The 23,766-nt window shown below is 37.2% G+C and overlaps 3 pseudogenes; 2 read left to right on the top strand and 1 right to left on the bottom strand.

The window, feature by feature from the left end:
• Positions 1-1,090: 1,090 nt before the first annotated feature.
• LOC120177137 lies at positions 1,091-7,402 on the top strand (annotated as a pseudogene).
• Positions 7,403-8,225: 823 nt separating this feature from the next.
• LOC120177338 lies at positions 8,226-21,191 on the bottom strand (annotated as a pseudogene).
• Positions 19,390-22,574, top strand: LOC120177339 (annotated as a pseudogene).
• Positions 22,575-23,766: the final 1,192 nt, after the last annotated feature.

Raw genomic sequence — 23,766 nt, 5'->3', positions numbered from 1 at the left:
TTATTTTTTTTTCTTTAAAAGTATACATTATGTTTAGTTTATGTTTCAATTTGATGTCTCATTGTTAAAATATTAACCGAACTATTAACGATGACATTTTTTTTATTTTTTCCAATGACGACGTGGCTTTACTTTATAGTGACATATCAACATCATCGTTAAGTTTTTAATGGCGGATACGAAAATAAAACCTAAACTAAATGATAATTATGATTTTGAAAAATAAAATAAAATTTAGGTACGAAAATGGAACAAAAGTAATAGTTTATGTAATAAATATGTAGTTTGCCCTAAAACAAAAAGTGTAAACTACACATTTAGTACCTAATTTGACCCGTTTTAGTATATAAACTTTCATTTTTTTTCTTCAAAACCATACATAACATTTAGTTTTTGTTTCCTTTTAGTACACATCGTTAAAAACTTAACGCGTTTGATACCTAAATTGTTAGTTTTAGTTCATTTTAGTACCTAAACTTTTAAAAACAAATTCAAAACTTAACGTTAAATTTTGAACAGGTACTAAAATGAAAAAGATGAACTTTAATTATAATTTTAAAAAATTTGAATGTTTAAAATGATTTAATTAATTTTGTTTATATATTTATATGTTTTATTGAAACAATTTATTGAATATGTATTTTAAATATAATTAATTAAGTGATCAAATATATTTATATTGTCTTATCTTAAATAAATTAGAACTTTAACATTTATTTTAAAAATAAAATATATCTTCACTTAAAAATATGAATTAGAAGATAACATTAAGTATGTTCTTCTTCTTATTAAATATGTATTAAATAAAACTTTCCTTTAATTTTTTAAAAACCAAGCATTTTTTTTATTAATTTAATGATTAAAATTCATTTTTGAATAATCTCTCTTAAAACGTCGTGGACAATGGAAGTATGGGTCCAAACGTAGCACAGTGGATGCAGATAGATAATTATTGACCCAACGTTTTGGGCTCCTTCCTATTTACGAATTACAAATCCAGAAAAGAGGAGAACCGACGCCGCCGAGGACTGCAGATATCGATACCGGCAATTTTGGAACTGAGATCAGATTACCATTTAATATACCCGTGTTACTTTTTCTTCCCCTCTGCAAAGCCCTACCGCCACTGGCAATTTCTAAAGTGAAAAGGAAACCCTAATCGGCATCGAGTTTACTCAATCGGTGTATGCGGCGATGGACTTGCACCTAACCGCACCGAACCGCTCTCGCAGCTCCCAGACCCCCTCCCCATCTCACTCTGCCTCCGCCTCTGCTACTTCCTCCCTCCACAAACGCAAACTCGCCGCCGCTGCGTCCGAAGATCACGCGCCTCCTTCCTCTTTCCCTCCCTCGTCCTTCTCTGCCGACACTCGAGACGGCGCTCTGACCTCCAATGACGACCTCGAGAGCATCTCTGCACGCGGTGCTGACTCTGATTCTGATGCTGACGACTCAGAGGACGCCGTCGTGGACGACGATGAGGACGACTTTGACCACGACAATGATTCCTCCATCCGTACTTTCACCACTGCTCGCCTAGAGTCTGGGAGTGGCGGCTCCGGCTCAGTTCGGAACACGAAGCTCAAGACTTAGAATTCCACGGTTAAGACTGAGAATGCCGATGGAGGAAAAGATGGGGGAGCCCGTGGGTCAGGGTCAGTTGGGCCCACCGGGGCTACCGCAGCAGTTGGAAGCACAATGGCGGGGATTGCAACGAAGGAAGACGTTAAGATATTTACTGAGAATATACAGACTAGTGGAGCTTATAGTGCTAGAGAAGAGAGCTTGAAAAGAGAGGTGAAGTTTTCAACTCTTTTGAGTTGCAATGATAAAAATTAAATGTTTCTTTTCTCTAATAGTTTGTGTCTCTTGTGAATTACGATATCTGCATTTAAAAAAAATCATTTTGCAGGAAGAAGCGGGAAGACTCAAGTTTGTTTGCTATTCAAACGATGGTGTTGATGAGCATATGGTTTGGTATCTAATTCTCTTTTCCTTGAGTATCCATGTTAACTTTTTTTCTTCTTGGATTATGTATGGTTTATTTAATTATTAGTTGCCATTGATGACCATGGGGAAGGATGTTTTGATTTTGGTTTTCTCGTAATTCACTATAGTCCCTTCTTGAACTGGTGAAGAAAATTCAGCTTTTGTTTTTGGCTCTCAGGTTGATTGGATTGAAGAATATATTTGGGCGACAACTACCCAATATGCCAAAAGAGTACATTGTTCGCCTTGTGATGGACAGGTATCAAGATATAAAATTTTGGAGTCACGCACTTTAAGACCACTTTTTTGTAGGGATTTCTTTGTTAGTTCAAACATTCAGTCATGTTAACATACGAGTTGGTGGTTGACATTGATTATCTTTGTTAACTCTCCAGCTGTTTCTCGCTGGGTTATTGTGTTTCTTTATTGTAATGGCCTTCAAGTTTGCTTGCTAATGCTGGTATCAGCTTTTGTGTATTTTGATAACTCACTTCCTCTTACTTTGGATTTTGTAGAAGCCATAAGTCTGTGATGGTTATTAGACGGAATATGGTTGTTGGTGGCATCACATATCGCCCATATCCCAGGTAAGATTTATACCTTCATATTATTTACATTGCCGGTCTTATGTTATTGTGAGTTAAATCAATTTTCTGCTCCTTATGCAGTGTATTTCCCTCTTTTGACTCTGTTCTTTTTTACTAAATTTTGTTTGTGCGACTTCCCCATTACTAAGTTCTTCTTCATATTGTAATACAAAATTTGATATTCTTAAGGGAATCAGACATAATCTCAGTGTGGTTCATCTCTTTCAACTGTTTCAGGACAATTCTCGTTATCTGTTATTTATTTATTCATTCTGCGGCTCTACTGTTGTAGCATTTTTTATAACCTTAGAAATTTCTTTTTATGATGTAAATGCTTCATTTGTCCTCTTCACTGATACTTGTTTCGGTGGTAAATATCAGCCAAAGGTTTGGGGAAATTGCTTTTTGTGCAATCACAGCCGATGAACAAGTAAAAGGTTATGGCACCAGACTGATGAATCATTTAAAACAGCATGCACGTGACGTTGATGGGCTAACACACTTTCTGACATATGCTGACAATAACGCTGTTGGTTATTTTATCAAACAGGTCTGATTTACAAACATTTTTTGTGTGTAGGTTGGCCTGCTGTATTGTTTTATATGCTTTCTGTATCATAAATTACAGGAGTAGAACATTTTTCTTCCCAAGCCTATGAAGCATAGAATGGCCTTTGGCAGACTTCTTTTTATAAGAAAATTAGGTTAAAAAGAGAAAGCTTTTAGGACGCTTCCAAGAAGATAGTCAGATACACCAGTCCAGCTCAATTAAAATTTAAATTGAGTGTATTAGATATGAATTTGCTGAAGGTGTTTATGGTTCTTCTTTGCCACACTTTGTGACGTGTGCAAATGACCTGCAAGATATAGGAAAAGAATTATGGTTCTTTATAGTCACTTCTTTTTAATAATAATTTGCATCATCTGATTCAATAAATGTGGTCTTAAGGGACTTGTCAATTTTATCTGCTGCAGGGTTTTACGAAAGAGATTCACTTAGTGAGGGATCGATGGCATGGGTATGATTAATGTGCCACCATACTATTTTGCTTTTATTTTGTTGTTACTGAGAAATCAAGGAGTGGGAGAAACTCTTTCCCTCTTGTATGTGCTTTGAGTGTTGGAATGCCCATGATACATGCTTTCCTTTTAAGAATGGAAATATGGGATATCAAGAACTAAAATGAAATGCCTTAGTGAAATGCTGAGAATTTGGTTCCCTTTTGATGCAGGTTTTCGTGTTAACCTTTTAATGAGACCAGTTTCTTTCCTCTGTTCTTTGTTAATCTTTCTAGGCTGTGTTTAAATATTTATTTACTTTTCTAGGTATATTAAAGACTATGATGGAGGAATCCTTATGGAATGTAAAATCGACCCCAAGCTTCCATATACTGATTTATCAACCATGATTCGTCGTCAGCGACAGGTAAATTTGTTATTCACTCTGTCAAGGGACCCTTTCTTTTTTTTTCGGGGGGGGGGGGGAGGGGGTTGAATTATGATGACCCTAAGGACCAATTCAACTTCTGAGTTGTGAGGTATTGTTTCAGTTTTCAGTTTGCCCGTTGGATTTCATGATTTTCTTCTCAGATTCACCTGAAAAGTTGGGTTCAAGGTCCTTCATAAAATTATACTGTATTTCCTACTGCCTGTCTGATGTAGGATCTGATTAGGGTTGAAATCTTCAATGTCTTACCCTGCCGTCTTCACCATGAAGCCTCTTTGTGGAGGCCTGCAACATTGATTACTATCCAAAGTGTTGTATTCCCTCTATTTGACATGCAGTAGTTCTTTGGATGCATATTGGTTCCCAGCATTAGCACCTTTTGCAATTTCAATGTGAATTAATTACTGTTAATGAATTGTTAACTGTTTTCAAAAGTTAATGGGGATATATTTAATCAAAACCTAATATGCAATAAGCCAAATTTCTGACTATTTTCTTTTCTTTCCTTCCACTACTTCTATCTTTTCCTTGCTATTCATGCGTGTGTTCAGTTGCTTTTTCAAACTTTTATTAAATGCACATTTTTATTTGCGATTAATAGGCAATCGATGAAAAGATTAGGGAGCTCTCAAACTGTCAAATCGTTTATCCAGGAATTGATTTTCAGAAGGTAAACCCGAATCTCATTTTGTTAGCATGCTTTTAGTAAATTACAGTCCCTGTAAAAGTTCATTATAGGCTTTTAATTTGAACCATGTTCAATATCACATATAGAATATGGAGTTTCTCGTGTTTATCTTGGTTTTTCAATTTTAATCATGGCCAAAATTAAAAAAGGCGCAAGGCGCACTAAGGCGATAGGGGTTTTATAGCTCAGGCACATGCCTTATTGAAGTAAGGCACACTTTTTGAAAATAAAAGATATACAAGTTTTTTCCAGTTGTATAGTCAAGCAAAAAGAACAGTTCATGCAACTTAAACACCAGAGAGTATTCATCAGCAGCATTTTATGCATTAGGTAGAATTTAGGGATTAAGATTTAGAGTATGATTTATAGTTTGGGGTTTAAATTTCATTTGATTAATGTTATTTTTGTGTGGCCCCCACTTTTGGCCCAAGTTAGTATGTAAAACATAATAAAAGACGAAGAACAAAAGAATTTGAATAGGCGCACCTTTATGCGCCTCAATGCCTGGCCTTTTTAAACACTGACCAAGGCATCATATTTTTGTGGAGAAAGTGCTTATTTTCTAAGTGTTCTTGGTTTGTGTTTTGCTTTTTATACTGTATTTCATCATATTGTTGCTTGTTTTTAAATGACATTCATGTTCACTGGACTCTTTATTCTTGTCATTTAGTTTGTTCATTTTTCTTAATGTTCTAATCAAGTAAAACTGATTCACTTAAGTTGGATCTAGTAAAGTACATTATCTTTTCCCACTTCTATTGTTGGTCTTTAATTATTTTAACTACTGTGGCTTCCTTTGTTATAATTTTATGGTTTAGTCTTTGCAATTATGTATAAATATTTCAAACATAGCTGTAATGAAAGATTCATTTGACTCAGAAAGAAGCTGGTATTCCTAAAATAGTCGTCAAAGTTGAGGATATCCCTGGTTTGAGTAAGTTCTTTGGCCTTTTATTGTATTTTTATTTGCTGATTTTTCTTTCTTATTTTTTTCTAGACCGTTGTTGGACATTATATTAGATAATTGTTTTGTTTTCATGTTTTATATAAACACACTATTGCAATTATATGCATTGTAATTCCTGGCTAAAAATTTGGGTGAGTATATATTTGTTCCTCTTAGATTAACTTCTGGTTCTCTTTCTTTAATAAACGAGACTCACTAATTAATAAATACTTTGCTGACTAATTTTCTCCACAATATTCCCGCATGAATCATGCTTTTGATTAGGGGAGTGCAAAAAAATCCGATCCGACCAATCCGGATTAAATAAGGAAGATATCTTGAGTTTATCTTTTATCTAACAACTTGCAATAATTCCCCTTTTTTTTTTGCTAATATATATATTCAAAGACTGTTCTGCCTGCTGGAAGTTTTAATCGACCAAATCCTGATTTTTATTAATTTGGTGACAGAGGAAGCCGGATGGACTCCTGATCAATGGGGACATACACGATTTAGATCCTTAATTGTGTCCGCAGACACCACCACAAATCAGAAACATTTAACTGGTTTCATGCGCTCACTTCTGAAGGCAACTTTCTAAACTTATAATTGTTCCTCATTTGCATATATCTTCACTATTGATTGCACTTGATTAATTGATGCTTAGTTTCTATCAGAGTTGTTGGGTGTAACTCTGAATAATCATTATCCTGTTTCCTTAGGTTGTAAATGAATGTGGTTAAGAGGCTTGTGAAAAATGCATGCATGTGCCCTTCTTCTAGCAATCAAACACCTTCCTTTTACTTTAGGAACCCAATAGGTCGATGTCTAAGTTGCAGGGGAAGCTATTTTCTGCTAATACTTGAGGATTCTTATCATGATCTGGATAACTATAAATGTAGTGCCCTTCTTGGATATACTCATGTTAACTTGATTCTCTCCAAGTGTTTGGTTGAAATCAGATGTCTATATGAGCATCCCCTGCCATAATTGTCATTGAATTCTAAGCAAATTGATTTTGTTCAAGCAGTCAATGCATGACCATGTTGATGTTTGGCCGTTCAAGGAGCCAGTTGATGCTCGTGATGTGCCCGATTATTATGACATCATCAAAGATCCCTGGGTAAGGCTCATATAAACAAACATGATAGGATGGTGTAGCTGTCAAGCTGGTTTAGGTTTGAGCGAGAAAGTTCTTTATCATTTTTCTCTTGGAAAATACAAGTGGTTGTAGGCAAGGTCAAATCTCACTTGGAAGTGGAGAACTATAATTCTATGAAAGCGTTGCATGATATTCAGTTCTAGTTTTGACTTTGAGAACTAATTTTTTGTTGAATTTCCATTGTTTTTTTTGGAGATCAGATCAAGTACCATGATGGTTTGTCTAATAACTTGACTGAAGTTTCTAGTTTCTATTACGAGCATTTACAGCTCAGCTAGTCATGCAAATTCTTTGTATTCATTAATAAAGCACCGGCCAATCTTAGTACAGCTTTGGGTTGTATAGAATACCATCAAATCATATCTCCTGATGTGTTATGCTCCTGTTTATAAAGGTGCACCTGAGTGGAAACATTTACAGACAGCGGTAATTGTTATGCGTGATTGTATATGCATGTAATGCAGATCTGAAGACTATGTCAAAAAGAGTTGAATCGGAGCAATATTATGTAACGCTCGAGATGTTTGTAGCTGATGTCAAGAGGATGTTTGCTAATGCACGCACCTATAATTCTCCTGATACTATATATTATAAATGTGCAACCAGGCATGAACACTTGTGCTTATCTTTCTTCTTTTTTTCTGCTTTCATCCTGATTATAAATGTTAAACAAGTATGATATGATTTCCTTGGGTTCATCAGTCGTTTATCTAAGTCGTCCATTGTGATTAACTTTAGTATAGTTTACTGCAGGTTGGAAACGCATTTCCAGAGTAAAGTTCAATCAGGTCTCCAATCTAACACAAAAATTCAGTGAGAACTGAAGGGCATACATATGCTTTGGCCCTATGATCCCGGTAGATCAGATTTTCAGAGATTCCAGCAATATATGCAACTTTAGTGTTTATATGCTTATCTGTAATGTGTAAGGGGGAAATTCCGATATTGTAATGTGATGTATGGGGGGATGAATAATTTAATTGACAACAAATAGAATGGACTGAATATTGTTAACCTAATCTCATGATAATTTGAATCCCTTAATTTATATGATTTATAGATGTTATCTTGGCTTGGTTTTAGCCAGTTACGGAATTGAGCTCATAACGACATGGCTGCATGTTCATTCTTAATATTGTTCAAAGGAAATTGTACTAATGAATTGAATGCTACCTTTATTCTACAAGTAAAAGTCTGGGGTTACGACATTTGCGGTTGCAATCTAATCGCCTTTAATACTTGAAATGGGCAACCTTAACAATAGATTTAGCACCTTGAACATCATATACTAATTTTACACGGAACTATTTAGCAAGCAAGTTTATTCAATAAACAGATCGGTAGTCGTTATATGATACATACATGATAGTCGGTCGCTGAAGATGATGTTAAAAGAAAATTTGCAGTGAGTCAATAACCGTCAATATATTTAACCATAGTTGAGCGTCTAAGAAAAAAAATACACCGGAAAACAGGAAGGGTGCTAATATTCTAACTTTGCTTGTGGTTCCTGTCAGCAGCATGGCCAGGCTCCCAACCAGGCATGGGTCCACGTGCATGGAAACCAAGACCAATCTGATCGTGACCACCCTCTAAGCTGGGTCCACGCTTAGATGTAGATGTTTCAGTGACATTCTTCAATCCTACTTTAGTATGTGAAGTCATATCAGGGGGAACCAGGGTCTTGCCCACGAAACAGTTGTCCACCCCGTTATGATGCATGGGTGCAACAATGCTAGGAACTGGGTGAAAAAACCGGTTAGCGTTTGACTGCATTGGTAGAGGAGCAATCGTAGATGCTTCCAATGGGCTGCTAAGAAAAGGCATGCCTACACTAGGAATATTGGGCCTAGATAGAAGACCGGGGTTAATCCCTGTCACCCGCTTAACTGTTTCTTCAGCCATTTTCACCTGAAAATTTCAAATTGAATTATCAACCCAGAACTAAAGTTGCACCAATCATAATCAATAGTAATATATAACAAGTAAATAAAAAAGAATCACTCCTGCAGCAGTGTTTCTAGAATAAAGGTGCACGACTATGCTTCTCATTTGCCAACAGTCTAAACACAGGATGTCAAACAAGTTAGTTTCCATGCATCAACTAACACAATAGATCATGTCTATCCGTTGTGTAAACTTAGAGAGACTTACAAGTAGTGAATATAAATTTTTAGTATAAGAACATTTGAATACTCCATAGAAGTGACAGCGCATAAGTACTGCACATGTCCAGCAGATCCCTTAAACTGAGCACATATAAATTGCCAAAAAAAACAAGAGAATCTGTTAATATAGCATGTGTTTACCAATTAAAGCCCTAACTCTTAGATGAAGGAAAATTGAATCACCCAGGGCTTTTCAAAACTTTACACGACCACATGTCATGATGTCAGGATAATAATTCTCTGGGATATATTTGGAAGTCGGGTTTCAACTTTCAGGAGGACCCTATGTCAACTGACAGGAGGATAATTATATCATGATAAGAAAATGCAAAATTAGGAACAATGATGGTTTACCTTTGCTCTTAAAGTCTCAATGTCAGCCTTCATAATTCTATTGTCAACAGCAGCTTCATCATACTTGTGATTCATTTCAGTTAGACGGTTAAGTAATGTGGAATGTTCGACTCTTAGTTGACCGACCTAGAAAAACCAGTTAGAGGATCAACTAAGACAACAAAAAGAGAATGCATGGGACCATCAAGGGGAAGGGGAAGAAAAACCTGTCCTTCAAATTCATTCATTTGCACTTGCTTTCTTCTTCTAGATCGTCTAGCCGATTCTCGATTTGACCGCATTCTGATCCATCATTAATTCACTAATTACTAGTGGGTAATTTGTGATTGCACCAGAAAATTAAAATTTTAGCTCAGCATGAATTTATTAGTTTACACATGGTAATGACAGAGATTATAAATGCTTAGAACTAGTGCTTCTAAACAAATATATTAATTTTCTAAAATAGAATAGACAAGCACAAAAAGGAAAAAGATACATATTCCTGCCAAGAGCTGGAATTGAGTTTGACAAGACAATAACATTTTGTTTAATAAAATCTATAGAATCATCAGGCTCAAGTTCTATATGTGAAATATATATTTGACTCTGTTCAAGACAAGAAATTAGTTCTTATAGCTATTTCTTAATAGAGAAGACAAATCTTACTAAATTAGGACAAAGAAAAAGAGAAAGGGAAGGAAATATGTTACGCAAAATAGAAAAAACAAAAGCACATGGCATTTCAAGCCCCTCAAACCAATCACTAATACAAGCCAACACTAAAAACATGGTTACCTCCTTGCACGTTTTGCATCAGCCGCATCCATGGTTTCGGTTGTTTCAGTATCTCCTTCAAGGTCATCACTATCTGAGTCTTCTCTTGATGATCCACTTGTGGCTTGCCTCACTTGCACTCCTGATTTTTTGTGTAGTTGACTCCACCAGAACTCCACAAGAAGTGACACCAGCTTCACCCTGTCCTTGTACCTTTGACGAAGCTAGGATTGAGAAGATAATTATCATTTGAAGTAATTATCGGAAAAGGTATACCAAATTAATGCATGAAGAGCTCTAATGAAGGGCTATGAAGTTCCCTAGCATATTGCTTACAGTTTAAATCTTCGAAAATTGTAAGAAATAAAAGTTGGAAGGAAAACATAGCAGTATAAACAGGGTAGTGTTACATGTCTTGTTTGACTTCCTAGTGAAATTAGCTAACTACTAAAAATTATCAAATCTAGCAAAGCAATTTAATTCCACTTTCATCTAATGCTTCATCATTTTTCTTGTTTTCCTTCCTTTCTCTTTCAGCACTAGCATAAATGGGAGATAGAATCACATGGCACTCCATGAAAATATGCAATATTGAAATCATAAGGTATAACCATGCATGAAAACTGCAGGAAGACTCCAGCAATACCTAACTAATTTTGTTTCCTACAGTTCACCAAGCAGCCAAAAAGACATTATTGGAGACTTGGAATTAACCTAGAACGACACAAACTGAAGAAATGTTCATGTCATTGCACTAGGTGCCTAGATGGCCCTAAAACCAGACTTCATGAATAGCATTCAACCCAACACCGTCGAGGTTGTCCCAATGCATAAAGAGGCCAAAGTTAATGGTTGCAACCACCCATTATAACAAGACAATAGCATAAGTAAACCATTGCTAATCACCCAGAAATGAAGGTCATGATTTTCAAATCAAATAAGTGCATGCAAAACAAAATCTTACCTTGAACTTTTGATCCCGATTGAAGTGCGCGATTTTCAGCTTGGGCAGACGAATCTTCTGCCTTCACAGCTAACGGCTGAATATTTGTTTGAAGAGAAAAAAAAGGGAAAAACTTAAAGTACTAATGATAGTATATAATAATAAATCCATGTTGAAAACGAGGATTCTAGAGAAGAGAGAAATACACGAGAGAGAGCAACCGCGGCGCATTCTAGTTCGAGCTTGCTCTTTAGGATCGAGCGGAACTCATCGGAATCAATCGAGACTGTCGGTGTTGGATCAGACGGCGGAGGATTATGATTCTGGTTGTTAGGATTTTTTATCTCAACCACAGCATCACCTTCTTCAGCTTTCGAAACGGACGGCTGAGGTGCCGCCGAGGACGGACCGATCACAGTCTCGCCCGCACCAGAAAATTCTTCCAGAAACCTTTCCAACGCCCACTCGGAATGGCTTCGACTCATCCCAGCCGCAGCGTTGGAATCCGGAGCCGCCCAGGAGCAGTCAGAGAAATCGTCAGCTAAGAACACAGAATTCATCGTTTTACTTTTCTCTTTCTCCCCAATCTGCAATTCGCCCTTTTTCACCGTTGCTTCTTGTTTTATCATTTATGTGGGAACAATCATAAAAAGTCTACTGCAGGAAGAGTTCGGGAGATTGAGACGCTTTTTTTAATGAAACGAAAGTCGAATTTCGTTAGGGTGAGAAAGGGGCAAGCTAAAAGTTTTGGTTTCATCGATCGACAGAAGTTATGTCAAGGCATGAGATATTATGGCCAGCGAAGCGGAGCGCAGCTATTTGATAATTTTTTAACAAAGGGATAATAAAATAAGAGAAAATAATCTGTGACCAAAAATCTCATATGATATACGATTTTAATTAACTTTTTTTAGATTTACCAAAATGACCAACAAAATCGCAATACGATCGCTAATTCGCAACGCGATCTCCATTATCACAAATTCGCGTTGCATTTCGCGTTGCGATAGTTGAAAATCGCGTTGCGATGGTCTACAGTATCGTTGCGATTTTCCCAATTCGTAATGCGAATAAGTAAATCGCAACGCGAATTGGGAAAATCGCAATGCGATACTGACTATCGCAATGCGATAATACAAAATCGCAACGAGATACTGACTTTCGCAACGCGATTCTGACTTTCGCAACGCGATAATACATATTCCAAACACGAATATTAATATATTGGAACACTGAACCGTCCACAGTATATCCCGTAATCGCAACTCATAACCTAAAACCTAAAATCACAACTCAGTCTCATCTCCATCTCTCACTCTCTCACCCATCTCCGACGAAATCCGTCCCCATCTCCGGAGAAATCCGTCTATCTCCATCTCTCAGAGCCACCCTCACAATCAGAAATGGAAAATCAACCAAATCAACCAACGAGGGTTAGTTTTTTTAATTATTTTCTTTTTGAAATTTTTGCATTATTATTAGGTTTTTTATATTGAAATTGATGATAAGTTTACTGGTAATTTCAATAATAGATTAACCATTTCATTTAGATTGCTTATTAAATCAACCGAGAATCGCAACGCGAAATGCAAATCGCAACGCGATTTTAGTTTCGCGTTGCGATTCTCTCGTTGCGATAGTCAAATTCGCGTTGCGATAGTCATTTTCGTGTTGCAATTTTCATTTTCAGAAACTATTTTTTTCTGCAAATTGAAACTTGAATGAATTGAATTACTTAACCAAAAACAAAGACAAATACGAAATTCACAGTGTTGCAAATTTAAGTTGAAGAATAAACTACTACTCTTTATGTTTATTATTGTTTTTGGTATATCTTCACAGTGTAGTTTTTGGTATATCTAACTTAGTATGTTATTATTTTTGTAGAACTTTATTCGGCTCAATTGACCTTAAGAAATAAAGTCAGCCTGGCCAAAACAATTGCGTCGAAGCTTTCACCTGCACAAAGAAAAATGTTTGAGGATACATGCTTCGGGCCATGGCTGAAAGTACAACATCCCGGTGGAGATGCGATGTTGACACACCTGTTTCTTCAAACCATGACTAGCGATCTACCAGAGACTATACAATGTCGTGATGAAGAGATATGGTTTGATTTTCCACCGGCGTATACGTGTTTTGGGCGGGAGGAGTTTTGCTTAATCACCGGTCTACGCTTTGGACACGATGATGTAGGTCGGTACACTAGACACATTACCCGCCCATCATGGCTATCCCGGGTTTTTCTTGAGCTGGAGAGGCCGAATCTATACGTAGAAGACCTGACAAGATTGTTGAATAAGAAAGATGGTTTTACTGGGATGGATGACGTCGACGTTGTCCGAGTATGCCTTCTAATTCTTTTGCATGCCGGCTTTTTAGGCAGAGAGGCCAGACAACCTATTCCAAATGATCTAATCAAATTGGTAGAAGACCTAAATGCGTGGAACCTGTTTCCGTGGGGCTCGTATTTATGGAAAGCTACATGGAATAAGTTATCGTCTGCCTTGGATGATCGAAAAAGTTTGCATGGCAATGGTTCCAAATACACTTTGACAGGCTTTATTTGGGCCTTTAAGGTAAGAATTTTTATATAATGTTTCCAAATATAAGTAATTATTTAACAATTACTAATGTTTGTTATATTGTTTGTAGATTGGATATTTGAGGCCTTTCGCCATGAAGACATATGCAATAAAAACTTCAAATGATATTCCCAGGGCTATTTCCTGTAAGAGGAAACGGACCTTGCAATGGGAAGATTTACTACGGTATACGACAATAAATAATGTAAGTTAACATAAATACTACCATATGTTTATAAACAAGTTATTACTAGTACACATTTAACTTTGTTTGAGCTTTTATATTGTTAGGAGGCCAACACTCCTCTACAGAGGCTGACACCCACAGAAGCTGAGCTTGCCACTGATTGGTGGCAAGCTAGTAAGCGTTTTTTTGATGGAACGGTTGATGAGCAGCCTCCACTTCGGGAGCCATCACCTCGCCCAGAGTTATCACCTCACCCAGAGCCATCATCTGATCGACCCGACTATACACCTCCACAACGACACCATCACCTATTCTGTCACATCATCGAGCCTCTTCCACCATCACCGCAAGATAGGCGACCGGCAAAGATGCCACGACGTTTATCTCCCTGTTCTCCACCTCCACCTCAAGGGATGAGTTAGGGGAGTTACGTGATGAGGTCAATGCCTTGCGTGAGGAGGTCGGTACTTTACAAAAAGACGATGGTGCATGGCGTGTTGAGGTGTCTACATTACGCGGTGAGGTAGCCGCTCTACGTGAGATGGTAGTATCGTTGCAGAATGAGGTTCATACTCTACGCAACGAGGTAAGTTTAAGTTTTTCATACTCGTAATTCATTCGGTTGCTGCCATACTGCTAAACTATTTTTGTTAGTATTTGTTTTTTTTGGTTTTGTTTTGTTTTGGTTGAAGAATGCAATCCATTCAAGTTTCAATTTACAGAAGAAGAATAGTTACTTTCACAACATGAAAATGACTATCGCAACGCGGAAAATGGCTATCGCAATGCGAAAGAAAATCACAACGAAATCGCAATGCGAAATGAAATCGCAACGACAAAATCGCAATGCGAAATGAAATCGCAATGCGATTTGTGTTCGCGTTACGATTTTGTCGTTGCGATTTCATTTCGCATTGCGATTTTGTCGTTGCGATTTTCATTTCGCATTGCGATAGCCATTTCCGCATTGCGATAGTCATTTTCGCGTTGCGATTTAAGTTTCGTGCTGCGAAAGTAAACTATTCTTCTTCGGAATGTTTATATATGTTATCCTTTTAAATGTTTAAATAAGTGCTTAGTTCTGGAATGTTTTCTGAGCATTTTGTGAACTATGATAGATAATACTTGGGTGAATACAATGCTAGTTTGAAACATATTTGTCTTTGTTTAATATCATGTCTGTTTATTTACTGATTTATTATTTTTTTAGCAGCCCGATAGGTGGATGCTTTACGTCGGGTTTTCCTTGCACGACGGAGTTCACGCATCAGACGGTGGACGTGCTATTAGTCTCCGTTCACCCCAATGGTGCGAAAGACTCCGCAGAAGAAGCCCGACTCACCTGTCATCCCTCAAGAGTCCCCAATCGTTCAAGAGGCCCCTATCCTCCCTCAAGAGTCCCCCCTCACCGTTCAAGAGGCCACTGTCATCGTTGAAGAAGCACGTGCACGCCGTCTGATGCGTGAACTCTGTCGTGCAAGAAAAACCGACGTAAAGCATCCACCTTATCGGTCCGCTAATAATATTAAATACAAAAGACAAAACAAAGACAAATACTAACTTCACAGTGTTAAAGAATACACAGTTTAGCAGAATTGGCAGCAACCGAATAAATTTACTTCAACCAAAAGACAAAACAAAAAGACAAATACTAACTTCACAGTGTTAATAAACAGTTTAGCAGTATTGGCAGCAACCGAATAAATTTACTAAGCAATCTAAGTGAAATGGTTAATTTAAGTGAAATTACGAGTAAATTTATCATCAAGTTAAATATGGAAATCTTAAACTTACCTCTTGCGTAGAGTATGAACCTCATTCTACAATGATACTACCATCTCACGTAGAGCGGCAACCTCACCACGTAAAGTAGACACATCCACACTCCATGCACCATCGTTATCGCGTAGAGTACCGATCTCCTCACGCAAGGCATTGACCTCATCACGTAACTCCCTTGACTCATCCCGTGGAGGTGGAGAACAGGGAGATAGAAGTGTGGCATCTTTTTCGGTCGCCTATCATGAGGTGATGGTGGAGAAGAGGCTCGATGATGTGACGGGATAGGTGATGGCTCTCATTGTAGAGGTGTATAGTCGGGTCGATCAGGTGATGGCTCTGGGTGAGGTGATGGCTCTCGAAGTGGAGGGTGGGCCATCAAGAAAACACTGACTAGCTTGCCACCAATCAGTGGCAAGCTCAGCCTCCGTGGGTGTCAGTCTCATTAATGGAATGTTGGCCTCCTAAAAATATAAAAACTCAAACAAAGTTAAACGTCTACTATTAATAACTTGTTTATATATGATAGTATTTGTGTTAACTTACATTATTTATTGTCGCATATGGTATTAAGTCTTCCCAATCCAACAGACGTTTCTTCTTCCAGGAAATAGCCCTGGGAATATCATTTGAAGTTTTTATTGCATATGTCTTCATGGCGGGAAAGGCCTCGAATATCCAAATCTACAAACAATATAATAACAAACATTAGTAATTGTTAAATAATTAATTATAATTTTGAAAACATTATATAGAAATTCTTACCTTAAAGGCCCAAACAAAGCCTGACAAAGTGTATTTCGACCCATCGCCCCGCAAACTTTTGCGGTCATCAAAGGCAGACGACAACTTAGTCCAGGTAGCTTTCCATATATACGAACCCCATGGAAACAGATTCCATGCATTTAGGTCCTCTACCAATAATATTAGCTCCTGAGGAATAGGTTGTCTGGCCTCTCTGCCTAAAAAGCCGGCATACAAAGTAGTAGAAGGCATACTCGGACAACATCGACGTCATTCATCCGAGTAAAATCATTTCTTATTAAACAATTTCTTCATGTCGTCGACGTGTAAGTTCGGCTTCTCTATTGACTCATCAGGAAAAACCCTGGATAACCATGATGGGCGGGTGATATGACGAGTGTACCGGCCTACATCATGTCCAAATCGTAGACCAGTGATTAAGCAGAACTCCTTCCGCCCAAAACAAGTATACGCCGTGGAAAATGAAACCATATCTCTTCCTCACCACGTTGTATACTGTCGGGTAGATTGCTAGTCATGGTCTGAAGCCACAAATGGGTCAAATTAGCATCTCCACCCGGATGCTGTACTCTCAGCCATGACCCGAAGCAGGTTTCCTCAAACAATTTTCTTTGTGCAGGTGAAAGCTTCGAAGCAATTGTAGTGGCTAGGCTAACTTTATTCCTTAATGTCAATGAAGCCGAAAAAATTTTCTACAAAAACAATAAACATACCAAGTTAGATATACCAAAAACTACACTGTCAAGATATACCAAAAACAATAAACATAAATAGTTTATTCTTGAAACTAAAATTTGCAACACTGTTTTGTCTTTTGGTTGAAATGAAAATCGCAACGAGATAATAAGAATCGCAACGCGGAAATGACTATCGCAACGAGAGAATCGCAACGCGAAATGACTATCACAACGAGAGAATCGCAACGCGAAATGAAAATCGCAACGCGATTTTGGTTTCGCGTTGCGATTTTATTTCGCGTTGCGATTCTCTCGTTGCGATAGTTATTTCCGCGTTGCGATTTTCATTCTCGAAACTATTCTTCTTCTGCATTACTTCAACCAAAAGACAAAACAAAGACAAATACTAACTTCATAGGCTAAACAGTTTAGCAGTATTGGCAGCAATCAAATGAATTTAATAAGAAATCTAAGTGAAATGGTTAATCTATTATTGAAATTACCAGTAAACTTATCATCAATCTCAATATGAAAAACCTAAAATAATGCAAAAATTTCAAAATAAAAATAAAACAAAACTAACCCTCGGAGGTTGATTTTCCATTTCTGAATGATTGTGAGGGATTTTTGATTTTCCATTTCTGAATGATTGTGAGGATTTTTGATTGTGAATGGTTGTGAGGGATTTCGCCGGCGATGGGGACGGAATCTTCGGATATGGGGATGGATTTCGCGTAGAGAGTGAGAGATGGAGATGAGATGAGTGTTGTGATTTTGGGTGGATTTCGCCGTAGAGAGTGAGAGATGGAGATGAGATGAGTGTTGTGATTTTGGGTTTGAGGTATGAGTTGCGATTACTGGACGTTCAGTTTCCGATTTTTAAGAAAAAATTCGTGTTTGGAATTTGAAAAAAAAATACACGTTAATACGAATGGCGCTATGTAAATCGCGTTGCGAAAGTCAGAATCGTATTGCGAAAGTCAGTATCTCGTTGCGATTTTGTATTATCGCATTGCGAGAGTCTGTATCGCATTGCGATAGTCAGTATCGCATTGCGATTTTCCCAATTCGCGTTGCGATTTACTTATTCGCATTGCGAATTGGGAAAATCGCAACGATAGACCATCGCAACGCGATTTTTCAACTATCGCAACGCGAATTTGCGATAATGGAGATCGCGTTGCGAATTAGCGATCACATTGCGATTTTGTTGGTCATTTTGGCAAATCCGGAAAAAGTTGGTTAAAATCGTATATTATATGGGATTTTTGGTCACTGAGGTTATTTTCTCATAAAATAAAGGTTAATACAAGAAAATAAGTATCTAAATTATACATAAAAAAATATTTTAATATTTAAACAAAATCGTTAAAAATAGATTGCTAATGTTTTCTTCGTTACTTTTAAGTATATGGATGTTAATCGTCGTTAAAATTCTCTATTAAATGACATATGTCATATTTTGTAATTTTGAGAATTTATTTAAAAAAATATTTTTATTAAAAAAATAAAAACCAAAAACTTGTTCTCCCCTTAGTCTTTCGTCGTATTCTGTCACTGTTTATCGTGGAGAAGGATTTAAAGGTTCGTCGGATTTTAAGACACTGTAGTTGTTCTTCATTAATTTCGACCGATCTCGACGTACATAAGCACACTGCCACCACCATTCAAATTACAGTGAAATTCCAATAAAAAACCAAGTGGTCATGTTTCTCACCGTCACTCCGTCGCTCCTCCTCCGTCGTTCTATCTTGGGGATTAAGATTATAAAGGATTAGGAATTTGGATATATGAGATTTTAGATATTTAGGGGATTTGAGTGACAATGAGGGCAACAATTGATCAATGGGTGAGTGACGACGGGTGGGTGACCTTTTAACGATGACGATGATGGTTGAAATGGTTGACGATGATTGGTAATAGGGATTGAAGTGAGAGATTTTAGTTTTTTTTAGAATTTTTTATAGTTTCAGTAAAAAATTGAGATTTTTTTAATAAATAAATTAAGGTTTTTAATTTTCTTTCTTTTTTAAACAATATGTTTATTATTCAAAAATAAAAATTTAAAAAATATATCGGTAGACACTTAAAAGTATAACTGAGAAAACGCTAGGAACCGAATTTTAGCAAAAAATTCTTTAGGCACCAAATCATTTTTTGAAGTAAAGTTTAGACATTTATTTTTGTATAAACCCTAAAATAAAATAAAAGTTAAACTTTAGTATGATTTTGAAAAAAATGAAAGTTTATATACTAAAATGGATCAAAACTTTTAATTCAGTTACTATGAGTGGTTTACCCATGAAAGTAATATTTTACGTCCCCCTCGGCCCCTCCCGTTTTCTTTCCCAAAGAAAAAGAAAAACCAAGCAATCCTTAGCCAAGCTAAACTAGCACTCCAATTCTCCTCTTTCCAGTGATCTCACTGTCAAAGAAAGATTAATCGAAAGAAAAGAAAATTTCTACATTCGCTCTCTTTTTATTTTTTTTTGGGTTCATTTCTCTTTAGCCATTTCCTTTTTGCATGTAGATTCCCTTCGGTAGCCTTAACTCGCCACTTTAACTCACTTCAATTCCATGGCTAATAACCCCAACGAGTCCTCCGCCGATGATTTCTTCGACCAAATCCTCGGACTCCCTAACTTCGCGCACACTGACACTGGCTTAGCGGGACCCGACGGTAGATTGTCTGGAAACGCCTCGACGGCTGGAGCGCCAATGCTTCTGCAGCTCAGCTCCGGTGGTGCCACCGGAGACATCGGCGCAACCGGCGGCGGGGAGGCGGTGCGTTTCTCGGACAGGTTTTCCCTTTGGGGTTGAGCTTGGAGCAAGGAAAGGGTGGGCTTTTGAATCCAGAGGAAGCTTCCGGTAGTGGTAAGCGCTTGCTCGACGAGGTGGTTGATGGCAGAGCCTCTTCAGTAAAAAATGTAAGGAAAAATTAATAATTTAAAATATATGTATTCCATTTAATAATTTGCCATTTTGTCGTTCTGTTTGTTTGGTTCCCAAAAATGACCTCTACCAATTTGGATGAACTCTTTTTTCTTTTTTGCATTTTCAACTGTGGGTGACAGAGAATTTGTCTGTTTGATTTTTTTATTATCACCATGTTAGTATGACGAATGTGTGTGTCTAATAGCAGAGGAGACAAAGAAAACACGACATATATGGAGCGGGTGAAAACTGTTGTGAGATTCCAAGTTGTGGTATTTGACCAATGGAAGAATACATGAAAGTTCTTCAAGGATTTTAACTGACATAATCTAATTGGCAGTGTATAATTATTCAATCGAAGTTGAGTCTTATTCGACCCCAGATTAGCTGCAAACTTGCACTAGCAACTAAGCTTACTCCAAAAATGAAAGATCTACTTTTCTAGAGGACATATGGTTGAAGTTTGAAACTTATAAGCTAGGGTCAGTAAATGACTGGTAGATGGTCGTTGGTTCCTTAATTTGTATTGAACTTATGTTTTCTCAATCTAGTTTTAGAAATTTTGGACTTGGTTTAATTGTCCATGTGCCTGCCCCTACCTAGTTATCCTCGAACATTTATATGCTATACTGATGTTCCTTCATTTTCCCCTTTTTTCTTTTCTTGACGAGAGGCGAGATGGTGCGGGAGAGAAAAGATGGTGTTGATGTTAGTTTTACCTTATTCTGTAAATTCTATAATCGGTGATTTGATTTATATAACTTTCCAGGTTTTCCATGGCCAACCCACACCAGCTACTGTTGCTGCCGCACCACATCCACCAGCAATGCGTCCGAGGGTGCGGGCTAGACGAGGACAGGCCACAGATCCGCACAGCATTGCTGAACGGGTAAGCTTGATATTGCAAAAGTGAATCTGCTGTCCTGCCCTACCAATGGTTGCAAGTTGCAACTACAGCTTAACATTTAAACTATTCAATTTGTCCATTGGAACAGTTGCGCAGGGAAAGAATTGCCGAAAGAATCCGGGCACTGCAGGAACTTGTTCCTAGTGTAAACAAGGTCAATTCCTTTTCATCATTCATAAATTTACTTGAGCAATGACATGATTTTTCGGTATATGTTTAGGCAACATCCTGAATAAGTACTTGTTTCTTATATTGGAACTTTTATCCCCAAATGATGCAATTGTTAGGTTGACCAGAAAAAGGTTGTTAACTGATCTCTTTCTAAATCAATATTAGTAAGGAGCATGCACTTATCAGCAGCAATAATCCGCTTCATCTTTTATAACCTTGTAATACTTTTACATCTAAACTGGTGATGTTAAAGCTTTAGAACTGTTTTTAGCTTATTATTTTTTTGAGGGTTTGCGCACTCATTTAAAGTTAACTTCATTGTTTATTAATTGAAGTGTCTACAGATGTTGAATAGCTAGTAATTGAATAACTTCACAGTTGATTATTGTTGTATAACTTAAGCTAAATTGATTATTGTTATAGGGATCACTTTGAGACATGGGTGCCTTTATTGTAGATTTGTGTCTGGGGAGGGGTAACCATGAGAAAGTTTAACTGTGTATAATGCATCTTACTTCGATTGGTAGTGACGTATTTTCTTTGTGTAGACTGATAGAGCAGCCATGCTTGATGAAATTGTAGATTATGTGAAGTTCCTGAGGCTCCAAGTTAAGGTATCATAACTCTATTTACCTGTGTGATTCTATAATTCAGACTTTTTCTTTACTGCATATCATAATGCCACTCATAATTATGGGATCAGTCTAGGTTTCATATTACATGAATTTGCATTCTACTTTTAGATGTTTTCCTCAATCAATATATTCGAGTCTTATATCCCTTTTCTTGAAAAATACTGCTAAAACATCATAGATTTGTCTTCTCTAGCTTTTACCATCTCTTCAAGGAATTCAAGTCCTGATTAAGTCTAAATGAACATTTTTATGGCTTTGCAATATGTTTTACCGAAAGAAGTTGAGGTTCATGCTATTATATCAGAAATTTTACGAGTTCAAAGGGTGACAATGACAAAATCATTTCTGGTATTCTCACACTTAATATGTAGGATCTATTATGTTTGTGTAATAGCTTGTAAAATCATTTAAAGAAGTAAAGACAAACGACCTTATGTGATTACTTATGTAACAGGTCTTGAGCATGAGTAGGTTGGGCGCAGCTGGTGCAGTGGCACTGCTCGTAACGGATATCCCACTATCATCAGTTGAGGTAATAAATAAGTACTCATTCATGCAAATGTAATGTAGGACATTTTTATTTGGATTAGGTATTCATTCAATGATTCAAGGCAATTGGAGCATTCTTTTTTGCATCAGCAGGATGAAAGTGGTGAGGGTAGAAGAAGCCAACCGGTGTGGGAGAAATGGTCAAATGATGGCACAGAGAGACAAGTAGCTAAGCTGATGGAAGAAAACGTCGGAGCCGCCATGCAATTCCTTCAATCGAAAGCCCTTTGCATCATGCCAATCTCGCTGGCCACCGCAATTTACCACACACAGCCTCCAGACACCTCCTCCGTTGTTAAGCCAGAACCAAACCCTCCTCCATAGACTCCTCACCTGAGAAACAAAGCAAGACAGAAAAAGGTACGCACCCCATAGTCGACCCTATTCGTGGGTACCCCACACGTTAAATAAGTTGCTTTCTGTCATCAAAGTGCTATCAAAGTCGGATGCCATAGCCTTATTTGACTCTTCTTTTCAGCTCATTTTTTGGGGGGCTTTGCTTCCCCCCCCCTCAATGTCAAATGCATATAAAAAATTTCAAGCAGGCCATTGATGTATTGGCAAAGTTCACAAGGGGAAGGAATTTTCAAAGGTCATCTAATATGCTCTTGTTTTTTCCTTTGTAGTTGGATCAATGATGGAAGCACCTTTACTTTTGTGGTGGGCGGAAGGCTGTGATTTTTGGTTTAGTGGGTTGTGGGACCTGCAAAACGAAATGTGTATCTATATTTTGTTAGTGTTACTGTGAAAGGGAATACAATGCAGCCAGCTATAGTAGAAGAACGGATTATGGTTGGCTAATTATAAGATGGTTTTTGTTTTTCTAAATGTCCAACTCACTTCTTTTGCTTTTGCCTTTCTAAATTTCCACATGTTTTTTATGAAGAGATTTTTAAATAAAGTTAATTAAAATGTGATTAGTCAATTATCAATTAAAAAGTAATTATTTAGATATGTACAATATTCACTATTAATTTCAATTCAAAGTTTCCTACTCATCCACTTGATGACTTTGCGTAAAGCAAGAGTGGGTTGTGTTATCCTAGAGTGATTTCACTTCCTTCTCTTTCTAAAAAACTTCTATTGAATGGCTATCGGATTTTATTATTTTTGCTACGTTCGACTACATGCGTCCTAATACAAGAAACGACTTTCATTATTATAATATAATATAAATCCAAACTATAAATTAAAAAGTTAAGTCCCAACTACTTGTTGGTCTGGTAAAATGTGGTGTTAGATCATAAATTCAAATCTAACAAAATAAATTAAATATTAAAGATTAAATCACAAATGAAAGATGAGTAAAAATTAAAATAATATATATCTAGTGAAGAAGTTAACATTGCATTCTCAATATTACATGAGGCACACACCCTCGAGTTAAGCAAGCAATGTTTCAGGGCCAATTACAACTCTAGCCTTATGTCTAAAATAGATAAATAAACTAGGCTTTGGCTGGGCCTAAAAGAAAAACAAGTTCAGTTGATATGTGAGCTTGGCCTGCTTCATATACCGCTCCAACCCACTATAATTT

The sequence above is a fragment of the Hibiscus syriacus genome, unplaced genomic scaffold, assembly GCF_006381635.1.
Source record: "Hibiscus syriacus cultivar Baekdansim isolate YM2019G1 unplaced genomic scaffold, ASM638163v2 tig00112285_pilon, whole genome shotgun sequence".
Classification (NCBI taxonomy): domain Eukaryota; kingdom Viridiplantae; phylum Streptophyta; class Magnoliopsida; order Malvales; family Malvaceae; genus Hibiscus; species Hibiscus syriacus.
Note: the sequence above shows the minus strand (reverse complement) of the source record. Positions and strands in the feature narration are given on the sequence as shown.